The sequence below is a fragment of the Trachypithecus francoisi genome, unplaced genomic scaffold, assembly GCF_009764315.1.
Source record: "Trachypithecus francoisi isolate TF-2019V2 unplaced genomic scaffold, Tfra_2.0 Lachesis_group9, whole genome shotgun sequence".
Lineage (NCBI taxonomy): Eukaryota > Metazoa > Chordata > Mammalia > Primates > Cercopithecidae > Trachypithecus > Trachypithecus francoisi.
The window spans coordinates 31887448-31905882 of NW_022681474.1; the positions used below are offsets into that span (position 1 = coordinate 31887448).

At 41.7% G+C, this 18435-nt stretch overlaps 1 long non-coding RNA gene across 2 annotated transcripts; it reads left to right on the forward strand.

The window, feature by feature from the left end:
* The first annotated feature begins 234 nt into the window (after nt 1–234).
* On the forward strand, nt 235–12951 carry LOC117082725. Of its 2 annotated transcripts, XR_004436745.1 has the most exons (5): nt 236–397; nt 6060–6127; nt 8874–8996; nt 11161–12646; nt 12747–12951. It is a non-coding gene; the product is annotated as an uncharacterized LOC117082725 (long non-coding RNA). The 2 variants fall into 2 exon arrangements; XR_004436744.1 differs by having other exon boundaries at nt 235–397; nt 11161–12787.
* The last annotated feature ends 5484 nt before the right edge of the window (nt 12952–18435 follow it).

Here is an 18435-nt window from a genome sequence, read left to right on the forward strand (position 1 = left end):
AATTTAAGGTAACAGTCTTCAAGCACAGTGCATTTCACACCGCAATACAGCTGTTATGAACACTTGCTGAAATAAAACAGATTGATAGTCTCCTGACTCAGTCCTCTCTCACTGACACGACAGAGAGCTGGGTTGAGGTCGGGGCGGAATTAGAACCCCCCTTCCCCCCGCACCAGCTAAGACACATAAGGAACACGCCTTCCAGAAAGAGGCGGGGGAATTCTGGGTGTGCGCGGCCGTGGAGCGCGCGCATGCGCAGCAGCTCCCGCTGCTGAATACCTGAGAGGCTCACTGAGGTGGTCAGCTGTGCTCGGAGTGCAGCGGGGTTAGCATGGACGAGGGCGTGTTGCACCCTGAAGAGCCTCATCATCGGCGAGAGTGGGGTGGGCAAGTACAGGTGAGGCGGGCGCACGGGCCGTGATGAGGGTGGCTGGGCTCTTTCTGCCTACGTGGCCGCTGTTTCTTGGGCCGCGATGGGAACCTTTAACCGCTGCAAGCGTCCACGATGGCGGCGGGGCTGGGGTGGGCCCCGCTGGCGCCCTCCTCGGCCTCTGGGCCGCGCTCTCCTGCGGCTTCTGCTCCCCTCTCCCCACCCGCGCCTGCCTGGTTCCCGGCCTCTGCCAGGCCCAAGTTCTCTGGGTCGCTCCCCCTCCTGTGGCGCCGAGAAAACACCATTCCAAGGGCCGCCGCTCCGCCGGCCGGTTTGCTGCGCGGAGCTCAGGGCGTGGCGGGCTGGTTTGGGCCCGAATCTGGCCGGGGGGCGCCTCGCCTCGAGCAGCCCGGGGTTCAGGCTGCCTGTCACCCCGAGACCCAGAAGACGTAACTTTGCCACTTGAGGGTTTCTGTGGGGCCTTCTCTAAATACATAATGTCCTCGGGAAGTTTCGTGACGCCTTAGGTCCCATTCCTGGCCTGTTTCAACCCTCAAATATGTACGTGCAATAACAGATGATCATGTAAATAATTTTATTCATCCCTTTTACACACACACACAGAAATCATACTGGTTTGCTTACCCATAGTGTTTCATTATTCTATTCCTTGGTATGTGCAAATCCCTCTGACTACAGTAGACAGAGTACATTAAGTGAGGAGTACTGGAAAAATGTATTGTCAAACTTTAAAAATACAAAAAATTTCAGAATCTATTACATAGTAAGCTTCAAAACCCTGAAGTAGCTAAAAAATTGACTTTGTAATCTTATTTATTTATTTATACTTTAAGTTCTGGGATACATGTGCAGAACGTGCAGGTTACATAGGTATAAAACTTTGTAATTTTAAAAGTTACATGAGGAAAGCTTTCATTCTATTTTGTATAAGGATACCTCTATTTGTAAAATCTTACATGAATAACAATTTATTTGAAAGATATGTATCAGCCAGGCGCGGTGGCTCACACCTGTAGTCCCAGCACTTTGGGAGGCTGAGGCGGGTGGATCACTTGAGGTCAGGAGTTCGAGACCAGCCTGGCCAACATGGTGAAACCCTGTCTCTACTAAAAACACAAAAATTAACTGGGCGTGGTGACACACACCTGTAATCCCAGCTACTCAGGAGGCTGAGGAAGGAGAATCGCTTGAAACTGGGAGGCAGAGGTTGCGATGAGCTGAGATCTCGCCACAGCACTCCAGCCTGGGCAACAGAGCAAGACTCAGTCTCAAAAAAAAAAAAAAAAAAAAAAGATATGTGTATCAGAAGCTATAGCTAAAATATGAAACTGATTACAGCCCCTGGAGTGTAAATGTGGTTTAAGGATCAGGACGGCCTTGAACATAACCTACTCATAATCAGACGGCAAGAATGACTTCACCTGGAGAACTATGTTGCAAGACCTGGATGAAATCACAACCCTCTAGCAACATCCACCTAGATCCATGTCTTACCTTATACTCAACTCCACTGTCAATATTATTTTCCCCAAGAAAAAAATAAAAAATGAAAAGGCAACACTAATCTTTTGTCTCCATAGGATGTGGCAAAATGAAAAATAACAATTACACTTTATTTTCAAAGGTGGTCCGACTGCTTCAGCTGTGGACCACTTACAGTAAAGCGAAATTTTCCAGCAGTCACAAGATCCAGGAGTTCTTCCACAGCCGACTAATAAAAAAGTAAAAGAAACGACATTAAGCTGCGCCTTGCATAATGCTGGGATCATAGGCATAAGCTACCATACCCGGCTCTACTTTAAAAATTTTTTTTGTAGATGGGATTTCCCTATGTTGCCCAAGCTATTCTGAAACTCATGGGCTCATGCCATCCTCCAGCCTTGGCCTCTCAAGAGTGCTGGGATTACAGGCATGAGCCATGGCACTCAGCTGAGAGTCCCTTTTTAAAATAAGTTCTGTTGAATGGGTTTATCAGTCTCTCTAGTTCACTCCCCAGAAACAAATTGTATTTAGGCCTGATCTTTTTAAAACTTTTCCCTCAATGCGTAGGGGTGGATTATCAGTTGCTCACTGCAAAATTTTGACACTTTACCTCTTCCGTGAAAGGACTGCATTTAGTGAGAAAGTTGTCTTATTTGTCTGGCTAGATATACATTATTGTCCTATGTAATATGCTATGGAAAAGAACTTTAAACACGTAATCACCTTTCTGGATAAGAATAAATGACTCCACTAAAATAGAAGTCTATATTTAAAGTGAGTTAGTACAGAAACATTTGTCATGGATGTGATCTTAAAGGGTGGTTTTTACCAAGTTTGTTCTGTTTCTTTACAGAGCTGGAACTAGTGGAAGTGAAATACTGCTCATGTTGTTGGGGAATTATTGTACAATGAAGGATATCTTTAAGCCAAAGTAGTGGATTACTTTCTAGTTTATTTCTTGGCGTTGGAGTCCAAAGGGTATATGGTAGTAATCAGGAGATCAGGATTATGAAACTGGGGCTACTACTTGTGTGGCCTTGTGTGTGATACTTGAATGCTCTAGGCCTTCATTTCAAAAGTGAGGGGTTTGAAATAGAAACCTCTCAAACCCTATCTAGTGTTGAATGTATAAGACTCCAATTCTTTTTTTTTTTTTTTTTTTTGAGACGGAGTCTCGCTGTGTCGCCCAGGCTGAAGTGCAGTGGCGCGATCTTGGCTCACTGCAAGCTCCGCCTCGCGGGTTTACCCCATTCTCCTGCCTCAGCCTCCCGAGTAGCTGGGACTACAAGCACCTGCCATCTCACCCGGCTAGTTTTTTGTAGGTTTTAATAGAGACAGGGTTTCACCGTGTAGGCCAGGATGGTCTCGATCTCCTGACCTCATGATCCGCCCGTCTCGGCCTCCCAAAGTGCTGGGATTACAGGCTTGAGCCACTGCGCCCGGCCAAGACTCCAATTCTGTGGCTAGACCCAGTGAGGCAGAGGTAGCAGAGTGTATCAAGAACTGGAAAGGATTAGATAGGCCTATTACGTAAATTGCTGTCCCTCCTATTCTCCTAGCCTTGCCATTCATTTTGGTGAATTTCATTTGTAGATAAAGAAATACAGATTAGTTATAATCACACTGTTTGTTTTAAATTTGGTCTTATCTAAGTGCCATGGTGGTAGTTACTCCTTCCATCTCTACGTCTGCATGGAAAGCATTTTACTCCTTTAACTTTGAAATATGAAGGTGTAAATATACAATACTGTAAGAATGGTGCTTCTACCAGGTGCGGTGGCTCATTCTGTAATCCTAGCTACTCAGGAGGCTGAGGAAGGAGGATCACTTGAGGCCAGGAGTTCAAGACCAGCTTGGGCAACATAGCAAGGCCATGCCTCTAAAAAACTGAAAAATTAAAAAAATAATAGCCAGCCATGGTGATGCTAACCTGTCATGCCAGTTACTTGGGGGGCTAAGGTGGGAGGATTAGTGAGCTAAGATTGTACCACCACATTCCAGCCTGGGTGACAGAGTGAGACCCTGTCTCTTAAGAAACAAGGGTGCTTCTTAATCATTTTGAGATTGCCAGTTCTTTTCAAAATCTAATAGAGAAATGGACTCTCTGCCCCTTTCAAAGTCTAATAAATAGAGAAATGGACTCTGCCTAGAAAAATGCACACATAGAATTTAGAATACATTTTGGGCTACCAGGGTAGCCCTTGCTAAGATCTGATGTATACCCAGAGCCTGTATTAAAATTTGTTACTTCACACCATACCACCAATTTCCTGCCTCTCCTGACAAAGTACCGTTAATGACAATGGTGGTTGTAAGGATTAGCAACCGTGAGAGAAAAACCTCTGGCTTTTTGTCTGTACATTGTCATATGTTCAATAAATAATACCCAATATCATTATTACTTGTATTATTATTATTACAACTATTCTACAACGTTATGTTAACTTACGTTTTTGTAGTAATCTTTTCTGTGGTGACCACATATCTTTTCTATTTTTAAATTATGGGTAACTGAGTATTGGGAGAGAAGAAAATTTTTATAGGTTTCATTTTAGAGTCTTAGTGCTGTCACCTAACTTATGTTTGGAGTAAGTAAATATAGTTAAGATGTTAAATAGAGAATTCTAGAATTTAACCCTCCTGTTATACTTTGATTCTGTGGTGCTCGTTTTATGGTAAACACAAGAAAACCAAGTAAGGTAGAGTTAATCCTTCAAATATAATTAATGACACTGGGTTTGGAAACTACCAGGAAGCCATTATGTTTTGCGAAATACTCTGTGGACAAAACATATCGGTAGCAGCAGTAATCACAACCTTATGAATATTACAATCTAATTAGAAATTAGAATATTAGAAATATTCATAAGATTTTTCTATAATTTTAGACATCTGATGACTGTTTCTTTGATATTATTAATAAAAACAGATCAACAGAACAGACTGTAGAAGTTAACGAGGGAAGATTGAATGATTTTAAAATTTAGGGCTTTAACGTTAGCTTTTATTTTTGAGGAGCTTCTAATTGACACTTCTGCTTCATAGTAAGTAAAATAATTCTGGAAGATGGAAAATCTTAGAGTACCCTTCTAATCTGGTGTCTTTTGCTTTTATTCTTCCTTTCTAGTTTCTTACCATTTCCTAAGTTTAGTCCTTTGTTCTCTCCCGCCATAACCATGGGCAGTTGACTTCTGTTGAGTGTTCTTCCATTTTTTGTTGGCATTAACTTTTCAAAACAAAGAGTACTTCTTGTCATAACTTTCTTTAAAAGCCTTCAATAGCTTCCAGTTGCCTACTTGTTTTTATAAACCCTACTTGGTGTTTGCCTGAGTATACCTACTCTGTCCTGTGATCTTTTTTTTACCTTTTTACTGTGTCTTTTCTTCCCACTTAGGCAGTAGCCATACTGCATGTTACAGAATGCTAGGCTTTGATATCTTTCTGTTTGTGCTTGAATTTAAAGTGGATTACACGTCAGATTTTTTGAGTTACTTTGTTTCATTCCAAGAAACTTTATTTTTCCCTTTTCATCCATGTCAATTAAAGTATGACATGTTGCTAGTATCATTTTCTCAGGACATCAGAACAGTTAAAAAGAACAACAAAAAAACCCCACCTTTTGAACTTGGGGGATTGTATAGGAGAGTATGGGGAATATATTTAATAGTAAACTACTTTGCTCTTGGCAGTTTTTTTTTTTTTTTTGAGACAGAGTCTCGCTCTGTCTTCTAGGCTGCAGAGCAGTGGCACGATCTCGGCTCACTGCAGCCTCCACCTCCCGGGTCCACGCCATTCTCCTGGCTCAGCCTTCCGAGTAGCTGAGACTACAGGCGCCCGCCACCACGCCTGGCTAATTTTTTTGTATGTTTAGTAGAGATGGGGTTTCACCATGTTCGCCAGGATGGTCTTGATCTCCTGACCTTGTGATCCACCCACCTCGGCCTCCCAAAGTGCTGGGATTACCGGCGTGAGCCACCACGCCTGGCTGCTCTTGGCAGTTTTTAAATTGCCTTTCTAGTAATTTAATTCTTCTCTGTATGCCTGCTCTGAGGCAGTATTCCTGGGAGCGGGCCTCCATCAGTTATTTTTATTTGCATTTAATAAATTGTGATGAGATATAATAATCATGAACACACTTATCATATGATTAGAAAGAAAAATTCTAATTCCTAACCTGTCTTTTTAGTATCTCTTTCAGCCTGCTCTTGAGGTTCACAGATGATACCTTTGATCCAGAACTTGCAGCAACAATAGGTAAGCCTGTGTTTAAAAATTCAATAGAAATGTCTAATATTTTGTTGCTTTTGGGCTTTTTTATCTAAATTCTTCTACCTTCCTCTTACCACCCCACCACCTCCATGTCTGTTGACATTTTGTCCTTCAAGATTTAACTTTGGTATCATTAAATCTCTGAGGCCTTTCTAGATCTTACCAAGAGAAAATAATTTCCTTTTCTGTTGTCTCATGAGACTTTATCAAAACTACTGATATTATGGTTATCTGTACACACATTTCTTTCCTGTATTATGGATTGTCTTTTATTTTGCAATGTACAACAGTTATTTGAGTACTTACTGTATGCCATGCACTATTACTAAGAGGTGGGGTTATAATATTGAATAACATAAAATTGGTGTCTGTCTTCATGTACCTAACAGTAGAGTACGTTAATTTTGTATGTTCAGCTTTTGCTACAGTGTTTGACATGTATTCTGATCTTTGCATATGTATTGATATTAGTTATTAAGGACTGTTAGGAGCAATGATACTTAAATGCCTTTTAAATATAAAATTTAGATGGTCTGAAAGTGGTTAGTCACACTAACTTATAAGAGTATATGAGAAGATAGAGGTAAGTATTTTGGTATCATGTGTTTAGACCGTAGACAAGAATGTAAAGGAATGAAAAGACCGCTTGGAATAGTTGAAAGGTAGCTGAGCTGAGTCAGAGCTAGGTAATAGTCTTGGCTTTGCCTTGAATTAGGTGTAATCTCGACTTACTAACCTCATCTGTAAATTGGGAGGTTGTGGGGACACAATACTTTTTTTTCCCCGAGCTTTGAAATTTGATGATCTGATGAGATTATAGTGAAGATGATCTTAGCAGTATTATTAGGGAAAACTAATAGTTTATCTTAACTGCCTTTATTTGTTTACCTTTATTGTATGTCTGAAAAAATATGAGTTTTTTCACTCATATTTGTAAAAATAGGAGAAATAATTCTTGTGTATCCTACTAAATTACTCCATCCAAATGTTAATATTTGTCACATTTGCTTTATCATTCTCTACATACACACACAGTATTCTTTTAAAAAAATGCATTGGCTGTTTTTCTGATTTCTTTTTTAAAATGAATTATTTGAGAGTAGGCTTGCAGACGTGATGTCTTTAATGTCTACATGCTTTGTATATTTCTTAAGTCAACATGGATACAACTCTATTGTCTTTGCACAGATTTTATCAGTTGTCCCATTAATGTCCTATATAGCAAAAGAAAAATAATTGTTTGGGGTTCAGGATCATACATTAATTTAGTTATTTCTCTTCAGTCTCTTTTTTTTTTTTTTTTTGAGTTGGAGTCTTGCCCTGTCGCTCAGGCTGGAGTGCAATGGCACGATCTCGGCTCACTGCGACCTCTGCCTCCCAGGTTCAAGTGATTCTCCTGCCTCAGCCTCCCAAGTAGCTGGGATTACAGGCGCATGACACTGCGCCTGGCTAATTTTTGTATTTTTAGTAGAGACTGGATGTCACCATGTTGGCCATGCTGGTCTCAAACTCTTGACCTCAGGTGATTCACCTGCCTCAGCCTCCCAAAGTGCTGGGATTATAGGCATGAGCCACTGCTCCTGGCCAGTCTTCAGTTTCTTTTAATCTGAACGGTTCTTCAGTCTTTATCTTTCCAGGGCCTTGATATTTTTGAAGAGTAAATAATTATTTTGTAGAATGCCCTTTATAATTTACATATATATCCAGAGTGTCCTTATGGTTGGATTCAGGTTATGTGCTTTTGGCAGGAATTCCACAGAAGGGTTTCTCAAGCACAATGTCGGGAGGCATATGGTGTCTGTTTGTCCCATTTACTGGTGGTGGGACTTTGGTTACTATTGGGTGATATATGCCAACTTTTTCCTCTGTGTGATATATGCCAACTTTTTCCTCTGTGAAGTTATTATATTTCCCTTGTAATGAATATGTTTGTTTTGGAGAGATACATTGAAACTATATTAGATGTACTCCTTTTCATCGTATTTTTTGTCCTCTTATTTTAGCATCCATTGATACTTCTTGCCTGTGACAAGCAAAAAGGACAATGTATGATCCTGCCATTCTAACTGTGGTGGTTATCAAATGATGATATTTTCAAATGCGATCACTCTGTCTACTTATCTTTTTTGGAATTCTGTAAGGCAGAGCTCTTTTGTTTTATTTTTAAATTTGAGACAGTCTCACCCTGTCACTCAGGTTGGAGTGCAGTGGCATCATCTAGGCTCACTGCAGCCTCCACCTCCCAGGTTCAAGCAGTTCGCCCACCTCAGCCTCCGGGGTAGCTAGGACTACAGACGTGCTACCACTAATTTTTGTATTTTCAGTAGAGTGGGGTTTCACCATGCTGGCCAGGCTGGTCTCGAACTCCTGGCTTCAAGTCATCTGCCCACCCTGACGTCCCAAAGTGCTGGGATTACAGGCGTGAGCCACTGCGCCCAGCCAAGAGCTCCTTTTTGTTTTTTCTTTTTTTGCAAATTCAGATTTTGTATATTCAGGAGTTTTATTTAAACTTTGAATCTGAAAGAAACTTTAGGAGGAACTCATAGATTTGTGGGAAGAAGCAAATCTACATTATTTTCTCTCTTCTAAAATCACAATCCATGTATTTTGATCTTTTACTGAATTTTAACATATTGTTTTGTCACTAACATAAAGTATTTCAATAGTGTTTGTAACTCACACACAAATACTGGAAATAAAAGTTATTTACCTGAGTACATTTTTGTGGCAGGCAGTCCACTTTACATCGCTTTCCAGACAACTGGAATTTGAGACAGCGTCTATGACAGCGATCCCTTTGTTTTCACCTGGCATATGTTCTCATCAGACTGCTTGCAGTCACATCATGCTTCAGGTAAAAAGCTTTTATGAGTTTTTAAATCTCTTACTTTGTGAAAAATATTTTATTGTGGTAAAATATGTATGACATAAAATATGCTATTATAACCACTCTTAAATGTATAATTTGGTGGCATTAATTATATCCATACTGTCATGCAGCCATCACAACTGTCTGTTCCCAAGTATTTTTCATCACTCCAAACAGGAACTCTGTTATCTTTCTGCAGTAACTCCCCATCACCACCAGCCCCGCATTGCCAGTTGACCTTTAATCTCCTTTGTCTCTGTGAACTTTCCTATTCTAAAGATTTCATATAAGTGGAACTATATGTTTGTCTTTTTGTGACTGGCTCATTTCACTAGGCATAATGTTTTCAAGGTTCATCCTTGTAGCATGTATCAGAACTTCATTCCTTTTTATGGCTGAATAATACTGAGTCCTCCAACTCTGTTCTTCTTTTTCAAGATTATTTTGGTCATCTGAGACTCCTTGCAATTTTAGGGATTGGCTTCTCTATTTCTGGGGGGAGAAATGATTCTCAGAATTTTGATGGGATTGTGTTGAATCTATAGGTTGTTTTGAATAGGACTGGTATTTTAGCAATATTGAGTCTGCTAACCCAGGAACTAAGGATCTTTCCATCTACCTAGGTCTTTTTACGTTTCTTTTACCAATGTTTGGTAGTATTCAGCATGCAGGTCTTTCACTTCCTTGGTTAAATTTATTCCTAAGCATTTTATTTGTTTAGCGCTATTTAAATGGAATTGCCTTCTTAATTTGCTTTTTAGATTGTTCATTGCACATGTACAGAAAAACAACTAATTTTTGTGTGTTGATCTTGTATCCTGAAGCTGTGCTGAATTTATTAACTCTAGTAGTTTCCTTCTGGATTCACATGGATGTACTTCCAGCTACTCGGGAGACTGGGACAGAAGGATCATTTGATCCAAGGAGTTTGAGGCCAGCCTGGAAAACACAGCAAGACACCTACAGGTGTGTGCCACCACATCTGGCTAATTTTTGTATTTTTAGTAGAGATGGGGTTTCACCAGTTTGCCCAAGCTGATCTCGAACTCCTGGGCTCAAGCACTCTACCTGCCTGAGCCTGCCAAAGTGCTGGAATTACAGGCATGAGCCACTGTGCCCAACCTAAAACTGTGATATCTTGTTCTCATTAATAGCTGTAGAAATTATAACTTTTGGCTGGGTGTGGTGGCTCACTCCTATAATCCCAGCACTTTGGGAGGTCGAGGTGGGCAGATCACCTGAGGTCAGGAGTTTGAAACCAGCCTGGCCAACATGGTGAAACCCTGTCTCTGCTAAAAATACAAAAAACCAGGTGCGCTGGTACACATCTGTAATCCCAGCTACTCGGGAGGCTGAGGTGTGAGAATCACTTGAACCTGGAAGGTGGAGGTTGCAGTGAGCTGAGATTGCACCACTGCACTCTAGCCTGAGCAACAGAGCAAGACTCTGTTTAAAAAAAAAAAAGAAAAGAAAAGAAAAAATATTATAACTTTTTGTAAATTTTTATTAGGCTGGTGTCTTTTACTGTTTCAGTTGCATAAATATCATTTGAGGTGGGCCTGGTCTTCAAAGGCTCTTTCCAGCAGGTGTCTCTTTCACCAGGCTTATTTATAAGTCTTTATTTTTTTTTTTACAGTAAAAGAAAGTCTATAATATATCAACTGTGCAAGGGAATACAACAGTAAACTTACAAGTCTCTTTCTAGCTATCTAATTTAGTAATTCAACAGGACAAAATAAAGACATGTTTAGACAACAGCTTTATCTCTTTGTGCTGCCTCCTGGTTAATTTCCTTGGTTTTATCTTTAAGTGTATTAATTCTTTCCAGCTGTATTCAGTCTGCTGCTCAGTATGACCAACAGGCCTTAGATTCTCTGTGTGTGTAATTTTACTTCTAGAAGTTCTGTTTGGTTCTATTGCAAATCTATTTCTTGATTTCTACTTTATACTTTTATGTCCTTAATTTGTTTAATTATGCTTATTATATTCTTGTTCAGATAGATCAAATCTGGTTGCTCACATTTTCTCTTCTCTCTCATTGATCATATGTTTTATTATTTGGGATTATGAGCTCATCTTGAGTGAGAATCTGCAATGATTTGATTTAGGCATTTATCTTCCAGCTCTGTTCTGTATTTGCTTCTTCCAGAAATGTAGGAATCACATGAACCTGTCCATCCACAGATGAAGTGGTAAAGAAACTGCCATATTAGATACATGATGGTGTACTCTTCAGCCATAAAGCTTCAGGAAACCCTGTCATCAGCAACCACGTGGAGGAACCTGTCCATCCACAGATGAAGGGATCAGGAAACTCTGGTATATATACTGAAGGGAAATGCTTTTTGGCTACCAAAATAATGAAATTACGTCGTTTGGAGCAACACAGAAGAACCTGTCCATCCACAAATGAAGACATCAAGAAACTCTAGTATGTACACAAGGCAAAACACTTCAGCCATCAAAATCACTGACATTATGTCACTTGGAGCAACCCAGTTGACCCGCCAAGGCTGCCTCTTCCTCCACAGGCAGATGAACGCTGTGGCTGCTGCCCCGGGTGGGGACGTGCCCTGACACTGCCAACACCACTGCTCCTCTATTTATAAGTCTTAATAGGGTTGCTGACCCAGCTATAGCTGAACAGCTGACATGTACGTCACGCTAAGCCGGGTGCTTCATATGTATCTAACTTGAAAAATGCTGAGCTAGTTACCTTAACACCGTTAACTTTTACTTAAAAGTTTGTTTTTCTTTTTTAATCCCAGCGAGCTCCAAACAAGTTTTAGGAGGCTCCCCAAAGCCAGCAAAGACTTTAACTAAAAGTAGAATTTCAAAGTACTGTAATTGGATTAGAAACCAAACCCCAAAATTAAATGTGAAGATTAGTGTCCATACTGAACCGGCCCATCTGGTGGACACAGGATTTGTGTTATCGACCACAATGTTACCCAGGATTCATGATTTCTGGAATTTGTCAGTGTTAAGAAAATTGGATTGAGTACCAAATACAGCAGAGCAAACCCAGCTTTGAGGCAAGGACCCTATAAAGTAGTCATGCAGTACTTTTGTTAGGGTTCTGGGCGCAAATCTTCCTCATCCCTCCCACCTTCTCCTGGCCTGCCTGTAAACCCAAACCACCAGGCACCTCAATTTTCTTCAAGGTCAGGCTGTTCTTAATGTTACTAAATTGATCAAGGAAATGGGTGAGCCACTGCTTGCTCTGCACATAGTCCTCAGGGTGCTCAGGGTTCAGGCAGTACAGCAGCTGCATGGTTTTGGCCTGCAGTAGTAACTGGCCCATTCCTAGGCTGTCCCCAAAGATGTGTCCTCTAAAGAAGCTGGTCAGGTAGAGGGGGTGTCCACCATGGTTGTAGATGGGGAAGGAGATGCTGCTCAGGTCGAGCGTTTTGTTCACCTGCCAGGTGTACAGGAGCGGGTTGGGGACACCACGCAGAGCATCTTGTACCTGGCCCACACCTACTGGTACTGGTACATTTCCCTGCGCCACACATGGATCCTGCACTGTACTGTCCAGTCAACTGACTTCAGCAAAGATGTCTGGGTCCAGCAGTGAGTTGCTGTGGAAGGCCACCAGAATGGAGGTGATATCAGCCTCGGTGCTCTTCCTGGAGGTGGAGAAGTGGTCGGAGTCTTCTGTGGTGAAATGGCCCTGCACCAAAGTGGGAGACATTCAGAATCAAGGTGAAATTGGCCTCAGTGCTGGTCCTGGAGGCGGAGAAGCGGTCAGAGTCCTTGGTGGTGAAGTGGCCCTGCATGAAACATCACTCCCCCTTGGCCAGTGAAAGAAGAAAATAAAGCTGGCCACTTGCATTTCCATTTCAGTTTATAGAATACATGTTTTGGAAATAGTGTCTTCTAGATCTGTCTTTTTCTTTTCTGATTTAACTTATTAGTAAAGCTAAGTTTTATCTCTTTATAGTGTTGCTTTTGTTTCAAAAGCTTCTATGAGATTTGTTTACTGTGTGTGGCTATATGGCAGACAGTTTGTTCAAGTGGCCTGCCTCCTCTTTCTCACATTGACCCCTTCAGGAGGAGTTTTTCAAGGGTAATGAGTCTTCTCTCTGAGATGAGAATAGTAGCCAGAATTAAGAAGATAAAGTGCATTGTGGAATTAAATCCTGATTCCAGTGGAAACTCAGTTTATGGCCTTAGACAAATGTTTACACTTCTGATCCTCAGTTTTCTCTCAAAGAACTTCTGCTCATATCCAGTTCCTATTAAGTGGAAGTACTCTAACCTGATATTACTAATATTCGGTTAGATTTTATCCTAATTTTAGGTGTTAGAATATATCCTAATGTTACTAGTTCTTCACTGTTACTAAAGTGCATGTTAGATTTCTTCAATGATTTTTTTTAATTGGCATGGTTGATACAAAGCATCCTTCTATCCAAATACTGTGCTCAGTCGCCTAAGTGATAGTTTAGAACCATACTATCTCTCTGGAAAGAGTGCTGGGGCTCCTGGCTACACACTTTTGACTAGAGGGGAAAATACTCCTCTTGTATTTATGATGGTTTTTCTTTCTACTTGATTAAGAAGAAAGCACAAAAAGGTGCTTATTGAAGCATTGTCAATTTGGGAACAAGATTCTCAGGAATGAAAAATTTGTGACTGTTCTCAGCATGAAAGGGAGAGAGAAGATTACCTGATCATTATGTGCTTATTTGAAAGTCACTTTCCTCCCATGTCTCAGCATCTCACTTTTTAGAATGCACATTGAATGCCTGGGATCTCTTTGTTTTAGAACAGACAAAGTTGCGTTGTTTTTTTGTTTTTTTTTTTGAGACGGAATTTCACTCTTGTTGCCCAGGCTGGAGTGCAATAGCACGATCTTGGCTCACCGCAACCTCTGCCTCCCAGGTTCAAGCAATTCTTCTGCCTCAGCCTCCGTAGTAGCTGGGATTATAGGCATGTGCCACCACACCCGGCTAATTTTGTATTTTTAGTAGAGACAGGGTTTCTCCATGTTGGTCAGGCTGGTCTCGAACTCCCGACCTCAGGTGATCCACCTGCCTCGGCCTCCCAAAGTGCTGGGATTACAGGCATGAGCCACCGCGCCTGGCCTTGCATTGTTAAAAGAATATTTCCGGGGAAAAGGCTCAGTGCTCAACAGTTACTCTATAAAGAGATTTGAAAAGAAAGTCAGGGGAAGGTAAGGAAGGCAACATGGCTACCAATCTTGTGGGTTCTACTAGTGTTATTTCATGAAAAATGTCACTAACCTTTTTATAGGAGAGAATAAGTCTGAGAATCAACTGGCATCTAAACTCCATTTCTTGTTTTGTCACCGCTTCCCTGATTGACTATGGAAAATGCGTTTAGTCTTTTGATACCTTGGTTTCAACAACTATCACATGACTTAAGAACTTTTATGCATGGACTTTGTAATAATTATCTATTTCTGCTTACAAATTACTTCAAAACTTAAATTGTTGTTTGAAACAACAAACACTATCTCACAGTTTCTGTGGGTCAGGAATCCAGATATGGCTTATTGGGTAACTGCCTCCAAGTCTTACTAGGCTGTAATACAGTTATTGGCTGGAGCTGCTGTTTCATCTGAAGGTTCAATTGAGAGAGGATCCACTTCTAAGCTCATTCACATGGTTGCTGGCGCAATTCAGTTCCTCCCAGCTATTGGATTAAGGGTCTCTGTTCCCTACTGAGTGTTGGTCACTGAATTTCCCTCAGTTCTTTGCCATATGGGGGTCCATAGAATAGCTCACTACATGGCAACTGGCTTCTATCAAAGTGAGCAATAAAGAAGTAAGCAAGAGAGGTTTGCAAGACAGAAGCTACTACATCTTTATAATCTAATCTTAGAAGTAGCGTCACATCCCTTCTGCCGTATTCTGTTCATTAGAAGCAAATCTGTGGGTCTAGCCATACTCCATTGCAGGGATCACACAAGGGTGTGAATACAGGCATGGATTGTTGGGGCTCATTTTAAAGGTTGTCTCCCATAGAGTTAGCTACCAATCTGAGGGGCCACAGGGAATCATGCATCTGGCCAGAACACAGGGATTTCATCCTTTAAGCAGGACAACATTCATTCAAAAACACGTATGTATGTGTGTGTATATATATATATGTATGTATGTGTATATATATATGTGTGTGTATATATATGTGTATATATATGTTTAGATGTTTCTCTCTAATCAAAGAGAGAAGCAAGGCCTGTCCCTGAGGAGCTCCCTTTCTCAGATCCACCCTGAACTGCCTAAGTTAACTCCATGGACCTTGACTAGGTGAACTGAGGAGTCCAAGCCTAGAGTTGGGTCCTGAGTTTAATCCTGGTTCTGTCTTAGCCCTATGACCTTAGGCCGCCTCTCTTCGGCTTGGTTTTCTTTGCAGCAGAAAGTGTCAGGTTAGATCCCAACAGTGGTTCTCAAATTGGAGTGCCTGTGAAAACCACCTGGGGTCATTAAAAAAATTCCTCATGCCTGGCACACTCCTGAGAAATTAAATCCGAAGAGCTGAGGGTGAGATTCAGGCAACAGGACTTCTTACAGCTCCCCAAGTGATTTCATTGTTCAGCCAAGGTTGATAACTACTCATTTAGAAGATTGATAATCCTAACTCTGGTACATGAGAATCATCTGAGGAGCTTTAAAAACAAATACAGAAGCCAGAGTCTTAGGACCATTAAAATAGAAATCCGGCCGGGCGCGGTGGCTCAAGCCTGTAATCCCAGCACTTTGGGAGGCCGAGACGGGTGGATCACGAGGTCAGGAGATCGAGACCATCCTGGCTAACAGGGTGAAACCCTGTCTCTACTAAAAAATACAAAAAACTAGCCGGGCGACGTGGCGGGCGCCTGTAGTCCCAGCTACTTGGGAGGCTGAGGTAGGAGAATTGGCGTAAACCCAGGAGGCGGGGCTTGCAGTGAGCTGAGATCCGGCCATTGCACTCCAGCCTCGGCGGCAGAGCGAGACTCCGTCTCAAAAAATAAATAAATAAATAAAATAGAAATCCTTGGGGACTGGTCGCAGACATGGTGTCTTTCAAAGCTCCCCATATGATTCTAATGTGTAGCCAGATTTGTGGACCCTCAGGTTTAATGATCAAGAATCCTCCTTGATCTAAGGTTCTAAGCTTGTATGAATGCACTTGTAGAGCTGTAAGCACATGTACCACCTTCCAGTGCTCTCTGACTCTGAAGAAGGAGATGATTATTCCCACCCCCAACATCCATCTTCTCTGGGTTTGCAATCCCCTATGTACAATCCCTAAAAATGGCACCCTAGACTTGACCTCAGTCTCATCGTGACACAGCATGCCGTGTTCTTAATCTTTTTGGTTACAGAGACCCTTTTAGAAATTTCATGAAAACTGTAAGTCATCTCATAAGGAGGATCTTACATGCACATCAAATTGAGCATGCAATTTTCATGGATCCCTAAACTCCTGATACAAAGTTAATTCTATTTCACTATAATATAAAAAAAACTTACATAATCCAGAAAAGCAGAATTTGCAACATAGTAGAAATAGACCAGAGCAAGAGTTCTAATCCTGGTTCCACAACTCACCAGTCAACATTTAGGAGTCACTGAATCACTTGATGCCTCAGTTTACTCATATGCCCAATTAAGAATTATACAGTCATGCACCACATAATGTTTTGGTCAACTACAGATCACATATGATGATGATGGTTTCATAAGATAATACTGTGTTTTTACTGTACCTTTGTTGCCATGTTTAGATATACAAATACATTGTGTTACTATTGCCTGTGGTATTCTGTATAATAACCTGCTGTATGGATCTATAGCCTAAGAGCAATAGGCTATACCATACAGCTAGGCGTGTCGCAGGCTCTACCACCTTGGTTTGTATAAGTACACTCTGTGATGTTCGCACATGATGAAATTGCCTATGACACTGCTCAGAATGTGTCTCCATCATTAAGTGATACATGACTACCTACTCTATCTTGCCTATTCCAGAAACAAAGTGAAATTTATAATATAAAATTGGTTTGATCAATTTATAAGCATTACATTGTCGTTGAAAGTAGGAGAACTAGACCAGGAGGCCCTGGTGTGGCCCTGGAGTAGGTTAAACTGTTTGTGCATGTGTCTTCCTTACCTTCCATTCTCATAAAGAATTGCCACATTCCCCACATACACCCTGGCCAAACTGTCTTTGGGACTGCAGCACCAAGGTGTGTTTTTGTTTGTTAACTTAGTCTGAGTGCCTGTGTTGACCAAGAGGCTTTGAGAATAAAGGTACATAAAAGTCTTAGAGCCTGGATGAGTCTGGGGAGAAGAGATAGCATGCTGTGTCCTTGAATTTGGAGTGTGATTTGCACTCTGCCCTTGCTCCCATGAACTCACCATGCACCAGTTCCAGTCCTTGGTGGGGAAAGGCTGAAACTGGAACCAGGGGTCTGAGAAGCAATCTCCCAGACTTCACAGTAGCTGCCAGGTTGGCCACACGGTTGGCAGAAACCATCCTACTGGTTAAGTGGTTTGGAGCAAGAGGGAGCATAGCCTGGATTGCTTTAGGCCAGCAGTTCGAGACCAGCCTGGGCAATACACGAGACCTGTCTCTACTTTTTTAAAAAATAAAAAGTATTAAGAAATATGAGGAGAAAGGAATCCTATTTCATAGTTAACCAACTGACTGGAGTTGCAGTGCTCTCAGTTATCAATGGAGATTGTACTGCATGTGCTATCTTCAGATTTGACGGTCATCCCAGTACAAGAACTGAAGCTGTTCAACTAATTTAGCTGAAGTGATAACAGCTCTGAGGCAAGAAGAGTGTAAATCTAGGTTACTGGATCAAGGGATAGGTTATTATATTAGGGCTCTCCAGAGGGAAAGAACCAACAGGATATGTGTATATATAAAATGGGGTTTATTAGAGAGAATTGGCTCACATGATTACAAGGTGAAGTCCCACGATAGGCCATCTGCAGGCTGGGTAGAGAGAAAAGCTGGTAGTGGCTCAGTTCAAGTCTGAAAGCCTCAAAACCAGGGAAACTGACCGTGTAGCCCAAGAGCCCCCTGTAAGCCACTGGGGCAAGTCCCAGAGTCCAAAGGCCAAAGAACCTGGAGTCTGATGTACAAGGGCAGGAGGAGTGGCAGCAAGCAGCCAGCCTGGGAAGAAGAAAGAGCCAGAATACTCAGCAGGCTGCTTACCCCACCTTCTTCCACCTGCTTTGTTCTAGCCTCGCTGGCAGCCGATTGGATGGTGCCCACCCATATTGATGGTGGGTTTTCCTTTCCCAGTCCACCCACTCAAATGTCAGTCTCCTCTGGCAACTCCCTCACAGACACACCCAGAAACAATACCAGCTATTTAGGCATCGCTCAATGTCATGAACATACAAAAAGGAAAGTTTTTGTGATACTCTGGGAGACTCAGGGTAGGGAGCGGTTCAGT